We start from the raw sequence: 21,797 nt of genomic DNA on the forward strand, positions 1-21,797 counted from the left end.
AGTGTCTGCTTGCCCTGGATTGGTGCACTCAGCAGCAACAAATACTAGTTTTGGCTGGCTCTTTCCCCGCATTTCTCCTCTCTTCCCCACGATTTAATATCCAGTTCAGGCAGTAAGTAAATGCATCGGCAGGGGGGGTCTGGTAAGTCTTGGGGGCTGGGGATGGAAGGTGAGAATCAGTTCTGTAGGCTATCAGAAATTTGCTTAATTATCTACTCACACAGAAAAGCAGTAAAGTCAATAGGTTCTCTGAGTGGGAACAACCTGTTTGATCTTGCACTCTTGTGATTGACCAATTGTTTATCACTGTTTAATTTATCACATTGATTAATTTGAGCACACCTGAGGTGTCCTATGATGGTGTGCACTGCAGGCAGAGGAGCCTTATTGTGTAAAGCACTGGAGAATTCTCTCCTCTCGCTTACCTCTCACGCTGAGGACACCCTGCTTCAGTATAATCATTTATATGATTTATCTTATAAACATTATTACGTGGTCTTTTCCTCAAGTGCTGAGACATCAGGTTGTTCCCACTTGGAGAACCTATTGACTTTTACTGCTTTTCTGTGTGGCTTTAACATTTTTGCTATTCAGTATACCTAAACTATTATTCAGTAGAAAAAATATGGTTTGTTCAATCAAATCCTGTGTGGACATTGGACTTCTATGAGTGAATGTTCTGCTTGATTGAACAAACTAAATTTTTTCTACTGAATAATAGTCTAGGTACAATGAAAGTAAATAGCAAAAATGTTTGAGTAGATAATTAAGGAAATCTTTTTCATATTGCTTGCTTATGGACTGGGAAAAAAGACTGTTCAAGCAAATGTCTCCAGAACTGCTTTAATGGAAAAATGTGATTTTTTTTTTTAAGTACTTTGTGAAATTTATTGTTGTTGTGAAATTTATTGTTATACTTTGTTTAAACTTAAAAAGCGGTGTCATTAACAGTGAATCTAATCGAAAAATCGATTCAACAGGGTGAATCGAATCGAATGAAATATTTTTCTCTGAATCGGGCAGCACTATTGGCTACCATGAGAATGGGCTACTGGGCATGATGGACCATTGGTGTGACCCAGTTAGGCTATTCTTATGTTATGTTCTCATCTGTAGGGGCCTTTGTTTTCACTTCTTATTTTAATGTATTTTTTTCCTGGGAACTTATCAGTGTTTTTTTATAATGGGAACAAAAATGGAAGAGAATTAATGTGTGTGGAATGGGGGGGTAACTAATTTCTTCAGCTAAATAATTCAATCCACTTCAAACAGACATAGGAGAACTCACGCACCATTCACACACCCTCCAACCAAAAACGTCAAAAGAAAAAAACTGTTCGACAACCTCCTAGCCATTCGAGCTGCAACACTTGACCCCCAACTCTACAACCTATTGACCTCGACCACAAACTACAAAACCTTAAAAAAAGAAATAAAAACCCTTCTATTCAAAAAACACATAAAACCAAACTAACATAATCAGAACTGTCCCAAGCATCACCTGCAACTACTCCATATGTACTTCTGATGTCATGACAATTCAGACATAATTTATGTTATGTTATGTTTGGAATAATGGTTACATAAATGAGGTTCAATAAAAGAAAATTTTCACTGCCTGTTTCTATTCTGACCATTTATTCCATTTCATGGTTATTGCAAAAAAAAAAAAAAAAAAATTTTTCCATGGGGGGGGGGGGGTCAAAAAATGATGGGCCCCGGGTGCCACATACCCTAGGTACGCCACTGCATTAAGATTAGAAATAAGAAAGGTACTTGAAAAATTCCCTTACTGTCCCGAAGGCTCACAATCTAACTAAAGTACCTGGAGGGTAATAGAGAAGTGAAAAGTAGAGTTAGAGGAAAAATAAAAATAAAATAAACATTTTAACAAGACAGCATTGATCTAAATACTTTGGAAGGTAGAAGAGAGGAGAGAAAGGAATGAGTGGAAAATCCCTTTAGTTGGAATTTCGTGGCAGCAGCAGGTGGGAGGTGGGTTTCTTGCAAGAAAACTACATCAGGGTGTTTGTTGGACACATAATTAGCTATCTTTTTTCTTTTAATGGGATGGTTCAGACCATTCACATTAAAGGAGAAAACATGTAAATCAGCCATAGTATATGATATGCAGTGGTGAAACATAGAGTATATCTCCTCTGTCTAGAAAAGATAACTGATATATTTGTAAGGTCAGGCAGACACTCCTGTCTAAGAAGAAAAATAGAAAGAGCATGAAAATAAGAGAAAAGAAGTCAGTAATATCAGCATAATGTATGGTCAGAAAAGAAATAGACCACATTATCATGCATATTTTAAAACATTTTAAGGGTGCTCCTGTGAGCACGGAAGAGTAACACATATGGAACAACTAGCAAAATCCACACCTAATCAATAATAGAAAACATGAGATTAATGTGCTTAACTTAGCAGACTATGCAATATATGTATTTCATTACATAGCATGGTGAGATAAGAGCTTCTTGGCACAATCTGGAGTACCAAGTCTGGAATTGATTTGAGCAAGCAGAGACCTCAAAGGAAACTGAACGGTTGATGTCAAGTAGAATTAAACCGCTGGATCCATCACTGGGGTACCGCTAGCCACTATCACAGGCATAGAGTCTATAAATTGTTGTGCAGCTAATCTGTCTGTGAAGGTATGTGGTTTCCCATCACTCCATATGCGTAGAGACGCCGGATACACAAGTGCAAACCGCACTCCCCGACGGTGAAGCATGGAACATAGTGGCACCATCGCCTTGCGAAGGGTGGATACATGTAAGGAATAGTCATTGAATAGTAGCAGTTTTTGACCTTCATATTCAAGTCGACCAGATTTCCGAAAGGCTTGCATGATGAGCTCTTTGTCTTTCCAGTTTATATATCTAGCAATTGCTGCTCGCGAGCGGTTGTTATCCTCCATACGTTGGCCCAAGCGGTGTGCCCGCTCGCAAAGAAATCCAGTCACTGGGGTCACCAGGCCAAGCTGCTTTGGGAGCCAAATCTGAAAAAAGTGGTAGAGATCTTGGTCAGCTCGGAGTTCAGGTAGCCCCACAACTCGTAGATTATTGCGGCGTTGACGGTTCTCCTGATCATCCAATCGTGTTGTCAATGCTGCCACTTGAGTCTGCAAAGCAATCACATTCTCGCGATCCTGCAGTGCTGCATCTTCATCTTCAGACACCCTCTGCTCCACTGCTGCAATACGGCCAGCATGTGCTTCAAAACGATCATTAATACAGTCTACAGCCGACTGTAATTTAAGAAGTTTATCTTCCAGGGCCGCGATGACCATTTTTGAAATTTCTTGGGCCCATTCACCCCAGTGCGCAGAGGTTAGAGCGGGAGTCGGCGCCGCCGCCATTTTGAGCGCGGAGCAGGCTGATTTATGTTTAGGCGTTTTCGCCGATCTTACCGGCATTCCTGTCTGATGCGCACTTTTAAAAGGCTCCACACATACACAACTGTCGAGAAAGGCCCAGAGGTGAGGCAGAAACAGTTTGAATAATTTTATTCGTTAGGCAGGCTAAAGAGCTCAGGGACGCTCGTGACCCCAGGCCTCTTACTGCTGAGCAGCGCTGGAGAATTCAGGTCTTTTTTTTTTTTTTTTTTTGCCGATTTCGCCGACGCTTTAAGGATTTGAGGATTCTGGCAGCAAAATATACCCGACTATGTAAAAATAATAAAGTATAAAAGCACAGTTTTATTTGAATTTAGGTGTGTTTAAGAGGAGCTGTTACACCATTCGTGTGGTCTCCGCGGCGATCAGGCCACGCCCAGAGGTGCTGCTCTTGAAGAAAACTCGGTCCAGCAGGGGAATTCGGGGGCGGAGCAGGACTCCCACGCTACCCGAAGTCACCGGGCCGAAGAGAGGAGCAGCCCCGAAGGCAGGGAGCTGCTTCTGAGGAGAGCGATGAGAGTCTCTAGGCTTCGGGGCGGAGCAACTCTCCCCAGGAACTCCTGCTGGTGGCTGGAGGGGGTCCGGTAAAGGCTGTGCGCCGTTGGCGCTTTAGATTTTTTAAATTCGGGTCCCCCGCTGGTCTGGGAGAGGGGCGGAGCAAGGGCTCCCACGCTCAACTCTCCCCTGGAACTCCTGCTGGTGGTTGAAGGGGGTCCGGTAAAGGCTGTGCGCCGTTGGCGCTTTAGATTTTTAAATTCGGGTCCCCCGCTGGTCTGGGAGAGGGGCGGAGCAAGGGCTCCCACGCTCAACTTTCCCCAGGAACTCCTGCTGGTGGCTGGAGGGGGTCCGGTAAAGGCTGTGTGCCGTTGGCGCTTTAGATTTTTAAATTCGGGTCCCCCGCTGGTCTGGGAGAGGGGCGGAGTAAGGGCTCCCATGCTCAACTCTCTCCAGGAATCCTGCTGGTGTTTTTAATAATTAAATAGATGAAGAAGTGTTGTTTAAAAGGAGGGAGCTCAACTGTCAGCCAGCCACCATCCAGCCTCCAAGTTCCGGATGAAGTTTCTAAATAAGGAGCACATGTTTCTTTAGAGGCTGATGCAGTAAGCATCATGTTGTGTCCTTGCTGTACCATGAAATTAAAACGTGGCAGTAATTTGCAGCCGATCACAAAATGTCACCCTTCCTGTTAGTACCTGAGTGGAGATTGGCTCAAGGTAGCACTGATAGGAAAGGGGACATTTAAAAACAAAAACACACTATAGTGCCAATCTGCCAGCATCTTAATTGGCTTCCTCCTTCCCTGAACTGAACCACCAATTTCTAGGGTCTAGCAACACTCTCCACCTTGCTGACCTGACCCCTCCCCCCCCCCCTCCCCCCCCCCCCCCCCCCACACACACATAAAAAAATCTATCATCTGACATGATCTCCCTTCCTTCCCTTAACTCAGACTCACCCCACTCACTGGGCAAGTTGCAGGTTTAGCGAAGATTGCCAACGTTAGTGAATCGGGCCCAATATTCTTAAATTTTCTGCTCAGTGTGTGGCAGTGGCCAAAACAGCAAACAGGATGCAAAGAATTGTTAGGAAAGTTATGGTAAATAAGACCAAAAATACTATAATGCCTCTGATTTGCTCCATGGGGGCAACTTTACCTTCAGTATTGCGTTCAATTTTGGTTGCCAGAAATTGAATGCCAGAGCCAGGATAAGACAAAGAATTTCTGGGGATATCTCTGGCAGCAGTCAGCAATATGCGCGTGCCACCAGCTTCATATACACTCCACAAACAAATGCTTTGTCTCAGTCCACTTTTATTGTCAGATACTGATATACTGGGTGGGAAGTCAAACAGTAAACAAAGGGTAGACAGATAATAGAAAGGAATCTTCCCTTTTCCTTCTCATCTCCTCAAACTGGCTTATAAATCAAAGTCTGAAAGAGCAGGAAAATGCCTTTTATGTTATCTCACTCCATCTCCAATAAAAAGAGACAGTAATTAGCTGCGTCCCTTTCCACCTTCTTCTAGGACAGCCATAATTACTCTGAGTGAGCCAAGCAAATCAGATCTAGGCATCGCCATTTAGATTTTGATTAGAGAAGGTTTAATATATGAGCAAAAATCCTATTCAACCAGAACCTATATCAGGACAGGTTGAAGTTGATTTATAGTTGACCAAAAACTGCATAAATTCTAAAGTATGTATTATGCTATATATTAACAGTTTTTCATACAGTATATTCATGAACCAAAATGATTTAAGCTGACTCTCTGAACATAGGCACATACTGTAACTTTAAACACATAATACTGGAATTCGCACCATCACTCAGATTGTCTAAATAAAACACCAGCTCACATATAGTGGCAAAAAATGGGTCACAGCTTTATTATTATTAACAACAAATCTTAATAAAATCAACTTATCAACATTTTCAATACAGTTTAGCTTAGTCACAAAATTCTGGAGCTACTCGGTGTCGAACTAGCTCCTCTTCCAAAATTCTCACCCATTCCCCAATTCCCTTTCGGCAAGACTTGCACTGCCGCAGAGTCCGGCCGCCACCCATGGTGGTGTCGCACATGAGCAGTTAAACAAAATTAGTCAACAAATCTGTTACATAGCCACACTGATCCAAAATTGTTCCTCCAAAAATAATTTTTCTGTCAACAAAACTGTGACCAACCCCCACCACCACCTCACCACTCAAAACCTTCCAAAGAGCTAACCCCAAAATGGGGGAAAGGAAGGGCGGGACAATTTTTCCCATCAACCTAAACCTCACAACACTCTCTCAAAAAGAACCTCTAATGTTAAATACCCGCCAATTCTCTTCACAACATCCCTCCAATCCAAAAAGCCTGTTCCCCAGCCAATCCTAACTCACTCTCAACCTATCCCTTCACCTCTTGCTTCCACACACCCCTTACTTATCTTGCCTAACAACACACTACCCATTCACTTCCCTACCTGCTAATATTTATTAACCCTCCCCCCAACCAATCTTCACTGGCACATCCAGTGTTATAAGCCCGCAGATTAGTCTGCAAGCCACTTAAGAGTAAATATTCCTATGTAACATGATATTTGTTCCTGGGCAGTTAAGTAGAATATCCTAATTGTTCATGCCTAAAAGGTATAGAAAATGTCTGTTATTTCCATAAAGCTTTGCTTTTGTGACCATGACAGTCAAATTTTGCAATTTACCTGTTTAAAATATGAACATGTTGAATTTTCATCTTTTCATTCTTATAAAGTCATAAAAAGTAATATAGGAATCAAAATTAATATGTGTTTATATTGGAGTTATACAACGATGACTGCAGAAGATTTAGAAGCACTGATCCATCTTAGCTGAGCAGGAGTCCTCCAACTGCATTTCTGCCAGTGGGGGGTAATGCTTCAGTATTATGTTTTCAATTACTAGGGACAGCCAGGATCCCTGCAGTCCTGAAAACCTTGCCTGTCTTTCATTATTGAAAATATGATAGTGAAACAATACTCCCCACTATATGTGGAGGACTCCCACTCAGTTTAGAGGGAACAGTGTTTAGAAGTGAGTAGTTTTTTGAGATTTGCAATTATATTGTAAGTCACTTTTATGAATCAGCCCCCATCATGTTCTCATTATATTGTCCTTGGTAGCAGCATTCAAAGTCCAGCATATTCTGATGGAAGCGCTCTCCTTGTTCCTCTGAGTACGCTCCCATGCTCTCCTTGAATGTCTCAAGATGAGCATCAAGGAAATGGACTTTAAGAGATATCCTACAGACCATTTTACTGTAATTCTCCACCAGCTCCATGTGGTTTTCAGCCTTGTGATTGCCCAGGAAGCCTCAAACTACTGTGACAATGTTGTTCCAAGCCACTTTCTCCTTCTTAGCTTCTTGGGGAAATTCCTTACACTTCAGGACCTTACATAAGAACATAAGAATTGCCGCTGCTGGGTCACACCAGTGGTCCATCGTGCCCAGTAGTCCGCTCACGCGGCAGCCCTTGGGTCAAAGACCAGTGCCCTAACTGATACTAGCCTTACCTGCGTACGTTCTGGTTCAGCAGGAACTTGTCTAACTTTGTCTTGAATCCCTGGAGGGTGTTTTCCCCTATAACAGCCTCCGGAAGAGCATTCCAGTTTTTTACCACTCTCTGGATGAAGAAAAACTTCCTTACATTTGTATGGAATCTATCCCTTTAACTTTAGAGAGTGCCCTCTCGTTCTCTCTACCTTAGAGAGGGTGACCAACCTGTCTTTAGCTACTAAGTCTATTCCCTTCATTATCTTGAATGTTTCGATCATGTCCCCTCTCAGTCTCCTCTTTTCAAGGGAGAAGAGGCCCAGTTTCTCTAATCTCTCACTGTACGGCAACTCCTCCAGCCCCTTAATCATTTTAGTCGCTCTTCTCTGGACCCTTTCGTGTACGGCGACCAATGCTGGATGCAGTATTCCAGGTGAGAGAGTACCATGGCCCGGTACAGCGGCATGATAACCTTTTCCGATCTGTTTGTGATCACCTTCTTAATTATTCCTAGCATTCTGTTTACCCTTTTTGCCGCCGCCATGCATTGAGCGGACGGCTTCATTGACTTGTCGACCAGTACTCCCAAGTCTCTTTCCTGGGGAGGTCTCTCCAAGTACTGCACTGGACATCCTGTATTTGTGTATAAGAGCTATACGAGGTTTTTTCATTGTTCCATATGAATTCTGAAAGTTTCTTATTTATCCAGTGAAAGTAGTATGTTACAGTGAGAGGGAAGCATAGACAGTATGTATATGTGAGTTTGGGAGTGAGGGTCATTTTTATGGATACAATTCTACCCCACCATGATAGAAAAAGGGAGGAACATTTAGTAACAGTGTGTTGAACCATCTGTTTAATTCTTGAGACATTAGATTCCAAAACATGCAAGGGATCTTTATGAATCAGAATACCCAAATATGAAAATCAAAGTGAGAAAGCTCAGAGAGGATTATGAGGTCATTAAGCGAAAAAATTTCAAATTTCTTCCAATTTGTCAAGTATCCAGAGAGTAAGGAATAATCTTTAATTATAGAAGTAAGTGCAGGTAGAGAGTGAAGAGGGTCACGGATGAAAAGAAGGACATCATCGGCATACACCGTCAATTTTAGTAGAGGAAATGATACCATTGATGAGGGGACAATGACGTATTGCAAATAGCAGGGGTTCTAGGGCCAGGTTAAATAGTAAAGGTGAGAGAGGGCACCTTTGATGAGTGCCTCTATGAAGGGAATATTTCTTCGAAAGTGAGTTGTTAATAAGAATCCGCGAAGGAAGGCTACCTGTACATTGTTTTAATCCAGTTAAAGAAATAATCTCCAAAGTTAAACCATTGTAGCACCCGCAGTAGGAAAGGCCATTTGACGCAATGAAACGCCTTTATAGCGTCAATGGCCAATCCCACCACGGGTTCTGGGAGAGCTTTAACATGAACATTGATATGATGGAAGAGTCGTAAATTATCTCCAATTTGGCGATTTTCTAATAAATCCAACCTGGTCTTTGTGTATCAAAGAGGAGATGATATTGTTTTATCTGTTTGATAGGATTTTTGCTATGATTTTGTAGTCTAAATTTAGAAGGGATATAGGCCTATCATTTTTCACATGAGTAGAACAACAACATGTTAGATCATAATCAGAATCCTTCTTCCTAACATAAAAATAATAATAATAACAGTATATATACCGCAGGACCGTGAAGTTCTATGCAGTTTATACAAGATTAAAAGAAGGTACAAATTGATTGAACTTAAAAGAGGTGAAAGAAAGTGGTTAATAGGTCAAGAGAACCATTATTGAGGAGAAAGAATAGTGGGCGAGAGCAATTGTTCTAGATCTTTACACCACAATGCTGCCTGATGTGAGAGAAGGTGTTGATGGTGTTTTTTCAGTTTACATCCTCTAACGGAGGGGGGGGGGGGGGGGGGGGGGAAACAAAGGTCGAATGTGAGCTTCTCTTGTGTCTGTTGGCTGAGAGGGAGAAAAGGTCAGTTATGTATTTAGGGGCTAGTCCGTATAGTACTTAAAGCAGAGGCAGGCAAACTTAAACTTTACGCGTGCTACCGTCAGATTCTCAAACTCAAATACGAATATAATTCACTCTTCTCTTACAAAGCTAGACAGGATATTTTTCTTCATGCTTCCGGATATTATATGGGAGACAATATCATGGGTAGACCCCTCGCTAGGTATCTAAAAACAAATAACAAGAAAATTACTATTTATTCTATTCAGAATAATTCAGGACAGACCTTCACTACTATTGACTCAATTGCATCTCAGTTTGAATCCTTTTATACCAACCTGTATCAATCCAAATTTACCCCTTCAGAATCTGACATATACTCCTTTCTAGATAAGTTGGATCATCTCCATATCAGAAATCATATTCGCAATCTCTTTAGCCAAAAACAAAACTCCAGGCCAGGATGGAATCACTAACGAATTCTTAAAAAAATTCAACACCCTATTATCACCACATCTCTTAAACTACTATAATTTAATACATCAAACTCCGGAAAAACAATTTAATTGTGCCAACCCATCACTTCTAGTTTAGTTCTTTCCTTCTCTTTTGCAAATTTTTCTACTCAATTAGAGGAGTACTCAGGGATAGGGTTACCATATGGCTTCATAATAAAAAGGGCAGATTAAGTCATCCGAGTTTTACTTCCATTGCATCTCAATCTATCCTCCTCACTTCCATTGTTTCCAATGGAAGTAAAACCTGGATGTCTCAAACCATTTTCCTTTTTCTGGAGCTATTTGAGTAAGCCCAAAAATGTGCATTGGTAAAAGTATGTGCATTCTTCAACAATGCAGGTACTTTTGTTTGCATTCTCAAGAGACATTTTCAGGAGGGTTAGGATGAGGATTGGAGCAATGAATATAGATTTGTATTTTCAAAATGATACATGTGGTTTTTGTCAGAATATATATTTATTATTTGATTTTTTTAGCCTGTCTTCCCAAAGGAGCTCAGAATGGGTTACAAATCAGGTAGTCAAGCATTTTCCCTGCCTGTCCCAGCAGGCTAACAGTCTATCTAATTCACCTGGGGCAATGACTTGCCCAGAGTCATAGGGAGCAGTGTGGGATTTGAACCCACAAACGCAGAGGGCTGAGGCTGTAGCTCTAACCACCATGCCACACTATCCTATACATTTATGATTACATTTTCTATTTCGCCCCAATATTTTATCACACAACATTGATTAAAGCATTGGACACTGACTGTGGGATGAGTCTTTATTTTCTGTAAAGACAATTTGTAGTCACTTTTGGAATGCCCTCTGCTGCGTCACTGATGATGTCATCAGTAACGCGGCATACAGAAGGCCCCGGTGAGAAGGCCGCGAAGAAGCCTGTTTAGAGTGCTGCTGGCCGGACGCTGCCCTGGAGGAAGGTATGTAGGGCTCGCGGTCGGTGAGGTTCGGATTGGAGGGAAGGATGGAGGGTCAGCGGTGTTTCGGCTGCATGGCGGGGGTGGGGGTACTCAAGGGTTCTGCTGCACAAGGGATGGGAGGGAGGGAAGGATAGAAGCTGGGCAAGGGTTCTGCTGCATGAGGGATGGGAAGGAGGGAAGGATATATAGGACAAGGATATATAGAACAAGGGTTCTGCTGCACAGGGGGATGGGAGGGAGGGAGGGAAGGATAGAAGCTGGGCAAGGGTTCTGCTGCACGAGGGATGGGAGGGAGGGAAGTATAATAGCTGGGCAAGGGTTCTGCTGTATGAGGGATGGGAGGGAGGGAAGGATAGATGCTGGGCAAGGGTTCTGCTGCACAGGGGAATGGGATGGAGGGAGGGATAGAAAGATGCTGCTGAGAGAAGGCACAAAGGGATGGGTGAGAGGGGAAGAAAGATGTTGCACATGTGGGGGAGAGAAAGGAAAGAGGAAGAATTGGGGTAAAGGAGAGAAAGGGAGAGATGATCATGTACAAGAAAAAAAATATGCCCTACCCTGAAAATATGACCTAGTGCATTTTTTGGGCCCACAATGAATATAAGACACTGTCTTATTTTCGGGGAAACACGGTAGTTACTGCAAGGTATACATGCACATTACTGGGCACACATTATACAAATTAGTTTCGTTCAGAAGTTAGCTCGTGCAGTACACATGCACACAGTATGTTAAAATAAATGTTATTGACTCCATAATGCATAGAAGTTAAAGGATTTTAAAGCAAAAAAAAAAAAGTGAGATATTTACTACCAGGTGGTGGAATGGAAAGATTAGTTGACAGCATTTAATGCAAGTTTTTGGGATTTAATGCCAGTTTGTTTGTTTTTTCCCAGAGATCATAACAAGTGCTTGCAACTTTAAAAGACAGAACAGGAGGTAACGACTCTGTGCACATGTCCAAACAAAACAAAGGTGCCAGCACATATCTGCGCCTGAACCGGAATGTTCTGAAAATAAATTACAGGTTTGCAACATTTTATGTGCAAGAAATTATTGTGAGGCTTATATTTATGTGCAGAACAATATTTCAGTTCAGGCAATGATGTGTGCTGGCACTTTCATTTTGTTTTAACATGCGCACAATGAAGGTAGTGGATTTAGAGCAACCTTTACACCTCCATTTCCCTTGTGCCCTATGTAAAAGGCTGTGCCAGCAGTGAAGCGAGGTGCCTCTGCCGCAAGAGCATTGACCCAGCAGCAAAGGACAGAGGAAGGAGAAAACAGATTTCTAAGTGAGGGGACAGGGTATGTCAGAGAATGGAAGAGATGCTGGATTGCCAAGGGAGAAGAAGGAGGAGAAGGGGAATTGTGTGGTACATGTGGTGGAAGCGGAGATAAGATGATGCTGGACTACTCGTGGATGTGATACTGAACTAGTGGGAGGGCGGGGAAGAGGTGAGATACTGAACTAAATGGAAGAGAGGTAAAACAATTAAAGATTTATTTAGGGCTTCTTTTACAAAGCTGCATTAGGGCTTTAACACGTGGAATAGCGCGCGCTGAATTGCCGCACGCGCTAGACCTTAATGCCAGCATTGAGCTGGCGTTAGTTCTAGCTGCTTAGCGCGCAGTAATATCCTACGTGCATTAAAAACGCTAGCACACCTTAGTAAAAGGAGCCCTTAGGATCTTAGCACTAGACCTGACTAAATAAATACAAAAGGATGTCTCCTATTTTCTATGTATAGCAAAAATTGGTTCCAGTAGCCTTATATTTTATCTGGTCTAGAACCAACTCTGAATCAGGGAAAAGTGTGCACTTTCACTATGAAAATTATCCTACTACATGTTGAAGATCCAGAAGCATGTGTATAGTTCCAAACCCCCGCCGTAAGCCAATCCCCAGCACTACTCCAGTCCTTACAGCAGGAAAAAGCACCAGTGAGTTGACACTAAGCCAGAACTTTGATCCATATCATGAGCAACAATGTTATAACAATCCTTTTTGGCTTGCAGAAGTGATTCTTCATACAGTGATTGTCTTCAGGGTACACAATGAGATATTCTGTGCATAATTTTCTATTCTACTTACCCTTTTAATAAATATGAAATACATTGGTAAATTGCTTTAACAATAATTTGTCTGATTTTCAAATAAATGTGTGCTACTTTAGAAAGTAAGCCTTGGTATGGAGAAGAGGAAAAAGAGCACAGTATGCATAGAAGAGATAATATGCTTGCAATGTCTAACCTTCTTGTCTACAAAACTGTTAGAGATGTTCAAAATGACCTTTTATTCAATGATTTATTTGCCATTTCATGTCAATCTTATATTCCACAATTTACTGGGATTTCAGCGGCTGGTACAAAATCTCCACAGATCTTGGTGACTCATAACAAATATCTGAGGGAGGGAGGGGGGTTAAAGTAGTTTATACAATAGCCACACTCTTACACACTTGGGCCCAGATTCTGTAAACGGCGCCATTATCGGTGGTCACCTTAAAAATGGCCGCTGGTCGTGTGTCAATCACACAAGAGTGTCATTTACAGAATCATGGCTATGGGAAAGGTAGGCATCAGAAATTTAGGCCAGGGTTGTCAAGGCCTACATTTCTGGTGCGTACCTTTCAAGAGAATCGCACCTACGGCGACGCCTTATGATGCCTAATGCCACTTCGGTGTTAACTATACCTACAGTAGTGTTATGCATCTTAAGGCACCTCCATAGGCAGGATAACGGTGGCCATTTTGGAGACAACCTTAGGCGCCTCTGTTTTTTTTTTTAATTGAGTTTTAATTGGTTTTTAATCTGTGCAGCCAATTAGTGCACCAATTAAACCCAATTGTTAGGTGGCGGTATATATGTGTCACAGAAGCAGTATAGAAAAAAGCATTCACATTTGTATGGTTTGTTGGCACCTCTATGACATGTGCCTATGATATGCTACACTAAGGCATGCCTATGATTGACGCTCATGCATAACTAGAGAATGACACAGGGACAAATTTGTCCTCATCCCCATGAGTTTTGTTCCTGTCCCTGTCCCATTCCTGTAAGCTCTACCTTACAGGAATGGGACTTTAAAGTGACTTTAAAGTGTTTGAGGCTTGTGCAGATGAGGACAGAGCTTGCAGGGACAGGAAAAAAAACTCATGGGGATGGGACAGGAAAAGAAGTTGCCCCGGGGACGGGGAAAAATTTGTCCTCGTGTCATTCTCTATGCGTATCTACAACGTAGCTTTTCTTGGCACATTAACACATTTGTCCCTCAATCCATAAACTATTCTGCGAACTTGTCGGTCGCCTTCTCCTAAGGCCAGTCGGATGGGATTACCACGGACCTCCACAAGCCTAATTTGCATGCAAAGTTGTTTGAACATCAATCATCGTTTTTCAGATCAGACAATTTACTGGTACCACAGGGACCCACAGGATTTTGTCACACCTAGGCGCCTAACTACCTCCGTTAGCGCACTTTGGCTGTGGCAAAAGAACACCCCAGCATGTCCCCTATAACTAAAGGATCCCTTCAGGACTTGAAAAGGAGCTAGGCGACTGCCTAGTAGTGCATGCACAGGTAAGAAAGGTACTTTTCTCTTAAGGATCAAGCCACCAGTCAGAATGTCCAAAAAGAATAAAGGTTTATTTAGGCCACTGGCCAAAACAAGTTTCAAAATTGCATCATGTTTATAGCATACAGCACATATGAGAAACAAAACCACTTTCATCAGTACAAAAAGCAAATCATTTCTGAAAATTCTAATTGAATCACAGTGTCTTAACTAAGGTTTGACAAAACTGACTCAGTTAGCTTTAACATACAACAAGCAGTAATCAGTGTACAAGGTTTCAGTCACAGTTCTTTTCATAATATTGAATCAAACATTTCATTTACCAATGTTTGCAGTACTACTTCAGCTATAGTAACTGAAAAGTTCTTGGGAAAATTAAGGTACTTCTCATGCAGTGAACTCAGGACAAGGCTTCAGCAACCTTAGAGAACAAATGCAGCAACAAGCCTGCAGATCTTAATCTCCCCTGGTCTCCATGGCAACCTCCTAGAGCTGCTTCAGCTGGATGGAGCACACTTGATTAAAGCAAACGGCAAAATGGAAAAACTGCTTCAAACCACAACAAAATATTAGGGCTACTAATTGATAATAAACTTACATTTCATCCTCAAATCAGTACTCTAGTTAAAAATTGCTTCTATAAATTAAGGATTATCAGATCAATCCGTCCTCTTCATGATGCTAAATCCCTTACAGTATTAATCCATTCCCTTGTAATATCCAAAATAGATTATTGTAACTCTCTACTTAAAGGTATAAATTTAAAAGAAATAAAATGTTTACAACTAATCCAAAACACCGCTATTAAACTCATATCTGGTTCTAAAAAATATGATCATGTTACTCCACTACTACGAAAAACTCATTGGTTACCAGTCATACATAGGATAACATATAAAATTGCCCTCTTAACTTTCAAAACAATACAAACACATTCCCCAGCATTCATTGATAGACTTTTAATCCCATATGACCCACCTAGAGCCCTTAGATCCACCTCCCAACACACTCTTAGTGTCCTATCCCTAAGGATAATAGGTACTCACCGTACCACAATCTTCTCGGTAACTGCCCCTATGATTTGGAATTCTCTTCCTATATATATATAAGACCCGTACAAAATATACAGAAGTTTAAAAGCAATCTAAAATGTTTTCTTTTTAAAGATGCCTTTAATTGACTATTTGATTTAGTCCAGCAAATTTGTTAACTTTTCCCAACCCTAATGTACTTCCCTTTTATGTATCTTTTCTCGATAAATATTGTAGTTCTCCCCCCTCCCCTTCTACTGTACCACTGTGGTCTTAATAGTTAAGTAAGAAAAACTGTCTGACTTTTTTGTTTGTCTATAAAAGTTTTTATTATTATTGTACAACGCGTTAGTATCCTAGGATAAGCGTTTAATCAAATACATGAATAAACTTGAAACTTGAACTGATTTAAACGCATATATTTCAAAATAAGCCTTTCCCCAAAATACTTTAGTTTCAGAACACATGGAAAAATACAGCTTCTCGGTATTTGTGTAAGCAAGAAACCACTTTGTCATTCCATATGCAAACAATTCTTTATGCAGCCAAACCAGCACCATTAAACAGAGTGTAAACAAACTCACACTGGTTTAGTTGACTTGCATAGCCTCAGGGTAAACATGGACTTCAGGAGAACATTCTGATACTTCCATAGCCTCTGGGGATGAAGACAAACCAACAGCTGGGTTAGATGAAACCTTATCCAGCTCCTGCATCACCCAGTCTGTGTCAGCACTAGGAGAAAAACTCCAGCTGTCTTCTAGCCTCTGTACTCACTATCTTCCCAGCATTTCCTGTGTGACCTGTGTTCTGCTTCCAGCTTTCTTCTCAGTCCCAGTCTCAGCCTTGTTCCCCTGCTCCTCCTTCTCCCCTGATCATGTAACCTGATCCTGCCTTTAAGGAGCTCTAAGCTATGCCCTCCCCCTAAGCCAGGACAGAAAAAAAGGATAAGGCTCTTCAGAATGCTGAGCAGGCTTTCATCTTCTGCCTCTAGCAACTCTTTGCCTTACAGGGACAGAGACAGGCACTCAGACAGGTCCTTGAGAAAATCCTGCCTTTTCTTTGGGACAAACCCTGAGCCGGCCATGGGTTTTTCACAATTTTAATGCCAATTTTAGAGCATTGGGGCCTTAGTAAAGTCTTTATGCATCTGCATATCAGGCAGCTAAAGACCCTGAGGAGAATCTGATTGCTGCTCACCAGTTGGGGGGGGGGGGGGGGGGTAGGATATCCTGCCTTTAATCTGACTTGGAAAGGAGGCAAGGCGCTGCTAACAGCATTAAGAAAATAAATTTGAAAGAGAGGAGCTGATAGAAGAACAGGAAAGGGGCAAAGGCCATTTGAAGGGGTTAAAAGAGAGACTGAGGAGCCAATGCACAAGGAAGTGCATGATTAGTGTGATGTCTCGGTACAATTTTCTGATGCACAATGCAAAAAAAGGGTTTTGCATAGAAACTAGACCTGTCCAAAACATCACATTAGACAACAGCTCATGGTATATTAAAATCAATTGAAATAAGGCTATTAGCTTTTCTACTACATTGCAGAGAACTGTGCAGAAAACTTTAAGATGAAAAAATGCATTTACTTTAATGCTTGGTCTGAAAAAGCATTGAAGGATTAGGAAAACAGAGAAAAACAAATCATGGGGATTACAGCAATGTTTGAAAAGCAGTATATACTTATCCTTAATAAACATATCTGTTCTGTGTTCATGGCTGAAGCGCCGGGAGTGGGACTGCAGAAGACAAACATGAATAGGGATGAAGGAGTGGTAGACCCTGATCGATTTTCAGAGGGTTGTGTTCATGAGGAACTAGCTACAATAAAAGTAGACAAAGTGATGGGGCTGGATAGTGTACATCCGAGGGTATTGAAGGAACTTAGGGAAGTTCTGATGGCTCTGCTGACTGACCTTTTCAAAGAGTCTCTAGAGTTGGGAGTGATACCGGAGGACTGGAGAAGGGCAGATGTGGTCCCTCTCCACAAAAGTGGAAGTAAGGAAGAAGTAGGGAATTACAGGCTGGTAAGTCTGACTTCTGTGGTAAGCAAATTAATGGAAACGCTTTTAAAACAGAGAATGGTAAATTTCTGTAATCCTGTGGATTACTGGACCAGAGACAACATGGATTCACTAGAGGTAGGTCTTGTCAGACAAATCTGATCAATTTCTTTGACTGGGTGACCAGAGAATTGGATAGAGGGAGTATGCTAGATATGGTGTATTTAGCTTTTAGCAAAGCCTTTGACAGTGTTCCACACAGGCATCAAATAAATAAACTGAGTGCCTTCGGAATGGGTCCCAAATTGACAGGCTGGGTCAAGAACTGGTTGAGTGGAAGGTGACAGAGGGTAGTGACCAATGGATTTCGTTCTGAGGAAAGGGATGTTACCAGTGGTGTGCCTCAAGGATCTGTTCATGGGCCTGTTATTTTTAACATTTTTATAGACGATATTGCTGCAAGGCTGTCAGGTAAGATTTGTCTCTTTGCGGATGATACCAAAATCTGCAAAAGAGTAGACACCCAAGATGGTGTGAATAACATGAAGAAAGACCTGGTGAAGCTTGAAGAAAGGTGTGAAATTTGGCAGCTAAAATTTAATGCTAAGAAATGCAAGTTCATGCATTTGGGCTGCAAAAACCTGATGGAATGGTACAGTTTATGGGGTGAAGAACTTATGTGCACGACAGAAGAGCTGGACTTGGGTGTGATTGTATGTGATGAGCTTAAGGTGGCCAAACAGGTTGAAAATGTGACGGCGAAAGGATGCTAAGGTGCATAGGGAGAGGTATGGCCAGTAGGTAAAAGGGGGTATTGATGCCCCTGTTTAAGACTTTGGTGAGACCTCATTTAGAATATTGTGTACAATTCTGGAAGCCACACCTTCAAAAAGATATAAAAAGGATGGAGTCGGTCCAGAGGAAGGCTACTAAAATGGTGCATGGTCTTCATCATAAGGCATATGGGGACAGACATAAAGATCTCAATCTGTATACTTTGGAGGAAAGGCGGGAGAGGGGATATATGATAGAAACATTTAATCAAAAAATTACAAAAAATGTCACTCACCAGCAGTGGGCTACCTCTCTAAGATCCAACATTGAAATTCAAAAACAGGTGGAGAAAAAGTCTCAAAAACATTTTTAGCATGCAGCAACTCACACCCGCAGCACAATGTACAAAGATCTAAAAGGGGAAAATCCCACTACTGTGCACAGTATTTTTTATTCTATTTTATATATATATATTTATATTTTTATAATATATTTTTCTGTAAAAGCTTTTAAAACTTTTTATATATAAATATATGAAATATAATGTTCCAAATACAAAATCGCTGAAAAAGGAAGCAAAATACTTTGCTCTGGCGCCACAGGATGGAACTTGAAAGGATCCACCAGTACAAACTTCTTCTTTTTCCAACGGCAAACATAAGCCTCTCACAGTACACAGCCAAGTTCATCTTCCTGATGTAGACCTGCAAGGGAAAGCAGGATGAAAGGCTGTGTCTTTGTATATGCTGCTCCTGCCTCCTCCTGCAGCCCATTGGTCAGATATTCCTTCACTAGCCAATAAGCTGTCAAAGGAAACAGGACCAGTAGCTTAGGAGATAACATTGGTCAGACAATACTTAGCCAGCCAGGCTGAAAGGAAAGCAGGACTGAAGGTTGATGTCTCCTAAGCTATTGGTCCTGCTTCCTCTGCAGTTTGTGGTTGCTTAAGGAATATCAGAGCAATGGGCTAATAGGGAGCAGAAAAGAGATGCAGTGTAGGTTGTACACACTTCCTAAATTTGGTCTACCATTGGTTTACCAGATTTTTGCTGGGCAAAAGAATGACACACGGCTCCGCCCAATTCCACCCACAACCTCGTCCCATCTCACCCATAGTCCTGCCTCACTCCATCCCCCAACCCCGGCCCCTCACAAACCATAGAAACATAGAAACATAGAAGATGACGGCAGAAAAGGGCTACAGCCCATCAAGTCTGCCCACTCTGCTTACCCACCCCCTGTCTATGCCCTAATGACCCAATTTCCTTATCTTGACCCTCGTAGGGATCCCACATGGGTATCCCATTTATTCTTAAAGTCTGGCACGCTGTCTGCCTCGATCACCTGCACTGGAAGCTTGTTCCAATGATCAACCACTCTCTCTGTGAAGAAATACTTTCTGGTGTCGCCATGAAATTTTCCGCCCCTGAGTTTGAGCGGGTGCCCTCTTGTGGCCGAGGGTCCCTTGAGAAAGAAAATATCATCTTCCACTTCAACACGTCCCGTGAGGTACTTAAATGTTTCGATCATGTCTCCCCTCTCCCTACATTCCTCAAGAGTGTAGAACTGCAATTTGTTCAGTCTCTCTTCGTACGAGAGACCCTTGAGCCCCGAGATCATCCTGGTGGCCGTCCGTTGAACCGATTCAATTCTGCGCACATCTTTACTGTAATGTGGCCTCCAGAATTGCACACAGTACTCCAGATGAGGTCTCACCATGGCCCTGTACAACGGCATTATGACTTCAGGCTTTCGGCTGACGAAACTTCTATTGATACAAACCAATATCTGCCTTGCCTTAGATGAAGCCTTCTCCACTTGATTGGCAGTTTTCATGTCTGCACTGATGATTACTCCTAAATCTCGTTCTGCTGAAGTCCTAGTTAAAATTTCTCCATTCAAGAAGTACATCCTGCATGGATTTCCGCTTCCGAGGTGCATGACCTTACATTTCTTAGCATTGAAGCCTAGCTGCCAGGTTGAGGACCAACTTTCCAATGTAAGCAGGTCCTGCGCCATATAATTCTGTAAACTGCATTCACTTACTATATTACATAGTTTGGCGTCATCGGCGAATAGTGTTATTTTACCTTGAAGCCCTTGAGTCAGATCCCCTATGAATATGTTGAAAAGGAGTGGACCCAGGACCGATCCCTGTGGCACTCCACTGGTCACCTCCGATGTTTTAGAGAGGGTACCATTAACCATCACCCTCTGAAGTCTGCCACTCAGCCAATCATTGACCCATGCAGTTAGTGTCTCTCCTAACCCCATCGATTCCATCTTGCTTAGCAGCCTGCGGTGTGGGACACTGTCAAAAGCTTTACTGAAGTCCAGGTACACGACGTCCAAAGACTCTCCCATGTCCAACTTTCTTGTTACCCAGTCAAAGAAGCTGATGAGATTGGATTGGCAGGACCTACCCTTGGTGAATCCATGCTGACTGGGATCCCGAAGATTCCCTTCATTCAAGATCGTGTCCAATTTGCTTTTAATTAGTGTTTCCATGAGTTTGCACACTATTGATGTGAGACTCACCGGTCTATAATTCGCAGCCTCTGCCCTGAAACCCTTTTTATGCAGAGGAACGACATTAGCTAATTTCCAGTCCAGGGGAACTTTCCCCTTACTTAGGGAGAGATTGAATAGCTCAGCCAATGGTTTCGCCAGGACATCGCTCAATTCTCTGAGCACTCTTGGGTGCAAATTGTCTGGTCCCATGGCTTTGTTCATCTTGAGTCTTGCCAGTTCACTGTAAACTTCACCTGGTGTGAACTCAAAATTCTGAAACGGGTCTTCTGTGCTTTGTGTTGCCTTCAACTGCGGACCGTATCCCGGTGCCTCACAGGTGAAGACTGAGCAGAAGTATTCATTCAGTAGTTCGGCTTTATCAGAATCTGCTTCCACGTAACTTCCGTCCGGTCTTCTAAGGTGTACTATCCCGCCTGTGTTCCTTTTTCTGTCACTAATATACCTGAAGAAGGATTTGTCCCCCTTTTTAATGTTTTTTGCCAGAATTTCTTCCACTCGAAGTTTTGCCTCCCTAATTGCCATTTTGACCGCTGTAGATCTGGTCCTATATTCTACTTTTGCCTCTCTTTTCTCCGTGCGCTTGTAGGAGAGAAACGCTTTTTTCTTCTCCTTAATGAGGTGCGAGATCTCCGCGGTGAACCATTGGGGTTTATTGTTTCTTTGTCGTTTATTTACTGATTTTATGAAGCGGCTAGTTGCTTCATGTATGGTTGATTTCAGTGTTAACCACTTAGCTTCTACATCATCGGTCTCCGCTTGGTCCTGCAGCGTCTGATGGACAAAATCTCCCATGCGTGCGAAGTCTGTGCCCTGGAAATTGAGTACCTTTGTTTTCGTGTTTGATCTAGGGAAGCCTTTCCTAAGGTTGAACCATACTATGTTGTGGTCGCTGGAGGCTAGCGTATCTCCTACTGAGACCTCTGAGACGCTTTCCCCGTTGGTGAGTACCAGGTCGAGGATCGCCTGGGCCCTAGTGGGCTCCGTTACCATTTGTTTGAGACGTGCTCCCTTTATGGAGGTTAAGAGCCTCCTGCTACCGCTGGTTGTCGCT

The 21,797-nt window shown here is 42.3% G+C and overlaps 1 long non-coding RNA gene across 1 annotated transcript in view; it reads right to left on the reverse strand.

The window, feature by feature from the left end:
* The window catches only part of LOC117367060, an 89,449-nt gene extending 73,348 nt beyond the window's left edge, over positions 1 to 16,101 (reverse strand). Inside the window, exon 1 of the long non-coding RNA XR_004540685.1 lies at positions 16,023 to 16,101. This is a non-coding gene — a long non-coding RNA (uncharacterized LOC117367060). The remainder of the gene's footprint in view (positions 1 to 16,022) is intronic.
* Between the last annotated feature and the right edge of the window lie 5,696 nt (positions 16,102 to 21,797).

The sequence above is a fragment of the Geotrypetes seraphini genome, chromosome 9 (assembly GCF_902459505.1).
Source record: "Geotrypetes seraphini chromosome 9, aGeoSer1.1, whole genome shotgun sequence".
Taxonomy (NCBI): Eukaryota; Metazoa; Chordata; class Amphibia; order Gymnophiona; family Dermophiidae; genus Geotrypetes; species Geotrypetes seraphini.